This window comes from Triticum aestivum, chromosome 5D, assembly GCF_018294505.1.
Source record: "Triticum aestivum cultivar Chinese Spring chromosome 5D, IWGSC CS RefSeq v2.1, whole genome shotgun sequence".
Lineage (NCBI taxonomy): Eukaryota > Viridiplantae > Streptophyta > Magnoliopsida > Poales > Poaceae > Triticum > Triticum aestivum.
Genome location: NC_057808.1, coordinates 516507614 through 516513613, shown reverse-complemented (window position 1 = coordinate 516513613; position 6000 = coordinate 516507614).

Genomic DNA, 6000 nt, shown 5'->3' with positions numbered 1-6000 from the left:
CCAGCGACATAGGACAGGCAGCAACAGCGACCTAGGCCAGGCAGTAGTGCCGGCGACCTAGGCCAGGCAGCAATGCCGGCGACCCCTCAAACCAGGTCCCCATGGCTTCACCAACCAACAAGGTACAGTTCTGCTAAGATTCATCTCAAGGTTTTTAATCTTTGCTATGATCTCCATCTAGTTTGGCAACAAAATTTGCGGGGGTCTATGGTAGGTTCTACCGCTGCAAGTTCTCAAACTCTCAAGAGAAATTCAGATGACATGGGTTGGGAGTTCGCAACCTTGATTGATCCTCTAGATTTATCGCGAGTGAAGTGCAAGTTGTGTGGAAAAGAGATGTTTGGAGGGATCAATAGGATGAAGCAACATATTGCTCAAATCAGGGGGCAAGTCGCACCCTGCACGGTGGCCAACGCGGTTCAGCAAAAGAGGTGTAGGGAAGCTTGTGAGGCATCATGACCAAACCGTCCAGGTAACAATTCTACCTCTTATCCATGCTTTTTATATGCCTACGAGCTACGACATTATATTTTAGTATAAATTTATAATACATAGTTGTGAGCATTGGATTATGTGGTGTACAATACGTGAAAACCTAGTTACATGTTGCCAATATATTCTAATCTGCAGCCGATTAATGATTGACCGATTAATTCAGTTAAATGGCTGATTAACCGATTAATCGCTAATCAGTAGTCGACCGAGCAGTTACCAGTTACCGAATTCCCGAACAATGCTACTAGTACTAGAGGTGGAGTAGTGGTAGAGTAGTTTATATTTTCTCTGCAAATAGTACCAGTTAGTCATGCTTCAAAATTGAACGGCACACCATTAAAAAAATAAAGTCGAGAAATAATGCGGCACCTCGGGCCAACGCGGCCAGATCGCATTTTTCATGAGAAATTACACACCATGTTTCGTTGACATGTGGTCCCGTTCCAACATGTCAGTGAGACGACGGCGAGTCCTTTTGTACAATTTTCGAAAGGACGTGTAGGCCGGGGCGCCTCTTCGTGTACCGCGGCAAACTGGCAACCGTCCACCAACTCTTCGCCTTTCCCTCTCGATTTGGAACTGCTGTCGCACGCTCTTCCTCCCTCCTCCATTTGCCTTCACCCTTCCCTCTGCCATTGTTCGATCGTCTTCTCCATGGAGGAAACAAGCCGGAAACGACCCCGTTATTCTCGCCCCAATCTGAAAGATGACGTGGTGGGGGAACTCATTGATCGGTGCGACATCATCACCTCGGCTAGCATGGCAGGTTCATTCAAGCCTATTCTCGACTCAACTAATAACATCATTACAAGGAACCCAAGGGTCCAGGAGTGGTTTGATCTCCCTTATCTTCTTTGCTATAGCCTGTTCGCATGGGCGCAGACGACGGAGGCCTCGCCTTGTGCAAGTTGATGCCGCTTGATAATGATACGTGTGATGTCAAGATGTCATCGCTTAAGGCTAAGTCCTGGGCTGGTGCAAATGGAGATAGGGTTTTTTATATTGGGTACAATTGCGAGTGGGAACTTGTGAATGTGTACACTCGTCAGCGGATTCTACTTCCAAAAATCTCCGAGTGCCCTGAGGTTGAGCACACATATGATCTACATACGTTCAAATACGATCATGGTGACTATCGTCTACTGAAGATAGCAATTTGTAGAGTTCCCAACCGCTCTTGGAATTACAAGAACTATCAAGTTGTTGCTATCTTTGACAAGCTTGTTGCCGTCCTTCGTGGTTTGACTGGATGGATATTGCTCAAAAATCAGTTTCTATACACGGATGTGTACTATGATGCAATTGAATACGAGGATCTTGTGTTTGCTGCCACCACTCGTGGCACTGTTTTTTGCATGGGATCCTCATAGTTTTGGTACGTTTGTCTTCCACCGTAATTATAATTGTTTCATCCACATGCATGCGGGTTAGCAAGTTTCCCTTTACTAATTAACCTTATTCTTGTGTTTCCAAGGTCCTATGAACATTCCACCACCTATACTTGAAAAGTTATATAAGCAAGGGGGAGATGACGATGGTGATGATCATGAGCATGAGGAGGAGCAGAACTTATATACTCAGTGGCGCTTGACAACTAATTCCGATGGATCACCTCTTCTTGTCTGTATACAATGCACTCAGACTGTTACTACTGAGGAAGCAGGTGTTGTCTCCCATGGTCGCCCTCTCCTGACCTATTCCAACACCCGTTGAATGGTATTCAGGACGGATACTAGTGTGCTAGCGCCAACACCTTCTCTCTGGTTCAGTATTGATAGTCTTGGAGCGAACTCGCTCTTCCTTGGACCAAACTATCCAATGATGGTGAAAGGCGATCCAGCTGCTGTTGACACAATGTTACTACCATTTATGAGAAGCAACTGTATCTATACCTCGGACATTTCGGTGGTTCCCTACCCTGGTCCTGATATATGCCGCTTCAGCCTGGATGATCAGTCCTGCGTTGCTCTCGATATTTACAATAGCTGACCCTTCCCAGAGCACCTATGGTTCAAAGCAAGCGTTTCCAACGCCGAGGATTGGTTGAGTTGAAGTTCATTTCATTGCTTGTTATTTGTTGTGTGATGAAAACTTTAGTATTTCCTAGATTGTTTTGTTGGAAATAATCTATAATCCAACATGTATCCTAGTTGTCATTGTGTGTTGATGACTTGTTGTATTTAATGAATGGTACATTTCAGTTGCAAATGCATGTCATAGACTCAATTTATGAATGGTTTTCGAGTCACTTCTTGGAGTGTGAGTACCGTAGAAGTATAGCCAGCATCCGGTTAGTATATGAAGTTGCCACATCACATAGAGCCAACCTAATATTGGAGTATGCTAGCCCTCCACCGGCGCGCCGCTTCAAATGGCGGAGGAAGTGAGAGGTTGCGTCACCTTGTGTCCAGATATGAGATGCCACGTGTACCAGATGAATGACTCCAAGTTCGACCACCGTGATGCTAGGTGCGAGCCCAGGAACACCGTTGGAGAGACCCCCCCCTCATAATTTTCCTACATTGGTCGTTTGATTCATAGGATAGAATGCTATAGGATATTTCCTATGTAATCATGTTTTAATTGGCAATCTAGCATCCACTCCAACTTTTGTTTCACTTCCTTTGTTCCTACGAAGAGAGTACTTGCTCTAAATGATGTGCTGCTGCAAGAGCTGCCTATATTTATTAACCATGCTCTAAAAAGGTGGACCAGCTTTGGCTATAGTAGTACTATACTAGGTAAGTAAGTGACCTTGCGGTTGGCTCTTCTCCTCTTCCGGAAGTCAAACAATAATGATGGTACTACAGTAGTACTTCTGGCAATCTAACACCAAATGAACTACTGCACGTCCATCGCTTGTAAGCAAAAGTTTCTCCGCATGCTGCGAGCCACCGCGCACGCGTTTGCGAGGGAGAAGGCGTAGTAAGCAAGCTTCTCGTCGTTCTGCGAGTTGACGGGACACATCAAAGTTATTTATTATTACTCTCTTCAAAAAGGTCTGACCATGTCCATGGCTACCATCCCGTGCTCTGTCATTAAGTACGTGCACTATTCACGTGCCATCGAGGAGAAAAAATATTGCGTAGTACTAGGTGCCATCGAAGTGCACGACTCACTTACGCACTGCATATCTCCATTTTCATGCATGACACGCCACCTTGATGCTAGATTTCCCGCGTGTCATGGAGGCATATAGTATGATTTTGTCAAATGGAGGCATATAGATGTCCCGCGTGTCGGCAAAAGGATGAACAAAGCTCATTTCTTAAACGAAAGAGTGGAAGAACATAGATTGCCGACGACCGAGATGGAGCAACAAACCTCCGGGTGGAGCGTCTGCACTCATAATATTTTATATTATTCAGCGATATAAAATCAACCAAATCTCTCCAGATTCGTATACCATTCTATAGTATGAGAATAACTTTGAACGTAAGCCATCGATTCACTCTCGGAAAATCCAAACAAAACCAAGCATTGGATCAACTCTTTTTTCGAGATCAACTCTTTTAGCACTTATCGCCTGCCCACCTATATATCCACTCATGTGTGATGACCACAGGAGCTATCCACTCAGATTGTATGTTAAAAAAATAAAGGTTGATAACTAATGCGGCACCTCGGGCCAACGCGGCCAGATCGCATTTTGCACGAGAAATTACACACCATGTTTCGTTGTCATGTGGTCCTGTTCCAACATGTCAGTGAGACGACGGCGAGTCCTTTTGTACAATTTCCGAAAGGACGTGTAGGCCGGGGCGCCTCTTCGTGTACCGTGGCAAACTAGCAACCGTCCACTGACTCTTCGCCTTTCCCTCTCGATTTGGAACTGCTGTCGCACGCTCTTCCTCCCACCTCCATTTTCCTTCACCCTTCCTTCTGCCATTGTTCGATTGTCTTCTCCATGGAGGGAACAAGCCGGAAACGACCCCGTTATTCTTGCCCCGATCTGAAAGATGACATGGTGGGGGAACTCATTGATCGGTGCGACGTCATCACCTCGGCTAGCATGGCGGGTTCGTTCTAGCCCATTCTTGACTCAAGTAATAACGTCATTAGTAGGAACCCAAGGGTCCAGAAGCGGTTTGATCTCCCTTATCTTCTTCGCTATAAGCATGTTCGCATGGGCGCGGACGACGGAGGCCTCGCCTTGTGCAAGTTGATGCCGCTTGATAATGATACGTGTGATGTCAAGATGCCATCGCTTAAGGGTAAGTCCTGGGCTGGCGCAAATGGAGATTGTGTTGTTTATATTGGGTACAATTGCGAGTGGGAACTTGTGAATGTGTACACTCGTCAGCGGATTCCACTTCCAAAAATCTCCGAGTGCCCTGAGGTTGAGCACACAGATGATCTACGTACGTTCAAATACGATCATGGTGACTATCGTCTACTGAAGATAGCAATTTGTCGAGTTCCCAACCGCTCTTGGAATTACAAGAACTATCAAGTTGTTGCTATCTTTAACAAGCTTGTTGCCGTCCTTCGTGGTTCGACTGGATGGATATTGGTCAAAAATCAGTTTCTATACACGGATGTGTACTGTGATGCAATTGAATACGAGGATCTTGTGTTTGCTGCCACCACTCGTGGCACTGTTTTTGAATGGGATCCTCGTAGTTTTGGTACGTTTGTCTTCCACCGTAATTATAATTGTTTCATCCACATGCATGCGAGTTAGCAAGTTTCCCTTCTCTACCAATTAACCTTCTTCTTGTGTTGCCAAGGTCCTGTGAACATTCCAGCACCTATACTTGAAAAAATTTATAACCAAGAGGGAGATGACGATGGTGATGATCACGAGCATGAGGACGAGGAGGGCCCATATACTCAGTGGCGCCTGGCAACTTTCGATGGATCACCTTTTCTTGTCTGTATACAGCCCACTCCTGATGTTACTACTAAGGAAGCAGGTGTTGTCTCCCATGGTTGCACTCTTCGGACCTATTCCAACACCCGTTGCATGGTATTCTGGATGGATACTACTGTGCTAGCGCCAACACCTTGTCCCTGGTACAGTATTGATAGTCTTGGAGAAAACTCGCTCTTCCTTGGACACAACTATCCAATGATGGTGAAGTCCGATCCAGTTGCTGTTGACACAACATTACTACCATTTATGAGAAGCAACTGTATCTATACGTCGGACATTTCGGTGGTTACCGACCCTGGTCCTGATATAGTAGACCGCTTCAGCCTGGATGATCAGTCCTGCGTTGGCCTCGAGATTTACAATAGCCGGCCCTTCCCAGAGAATCACTTGTGGTTCAAAGCAAGCGTTTCCAACGCCGAGGATTGGTTGAGTTGAAGTTCATTTCATTGCTTGTTATTTGTTGTGTGATGAAAACTTTAGTATTTATAATGCATCCTCGTTGTCGTTGTGGGTTGATGACCTGTTGTATGTAATAAAATGATATGCCTGTGATAAACTTACTAAATTTATGAATGGCTATCGAGTCGCTTCTCTGAGTGGGTGCTGCGACGAGGCAAAAATATATTTTC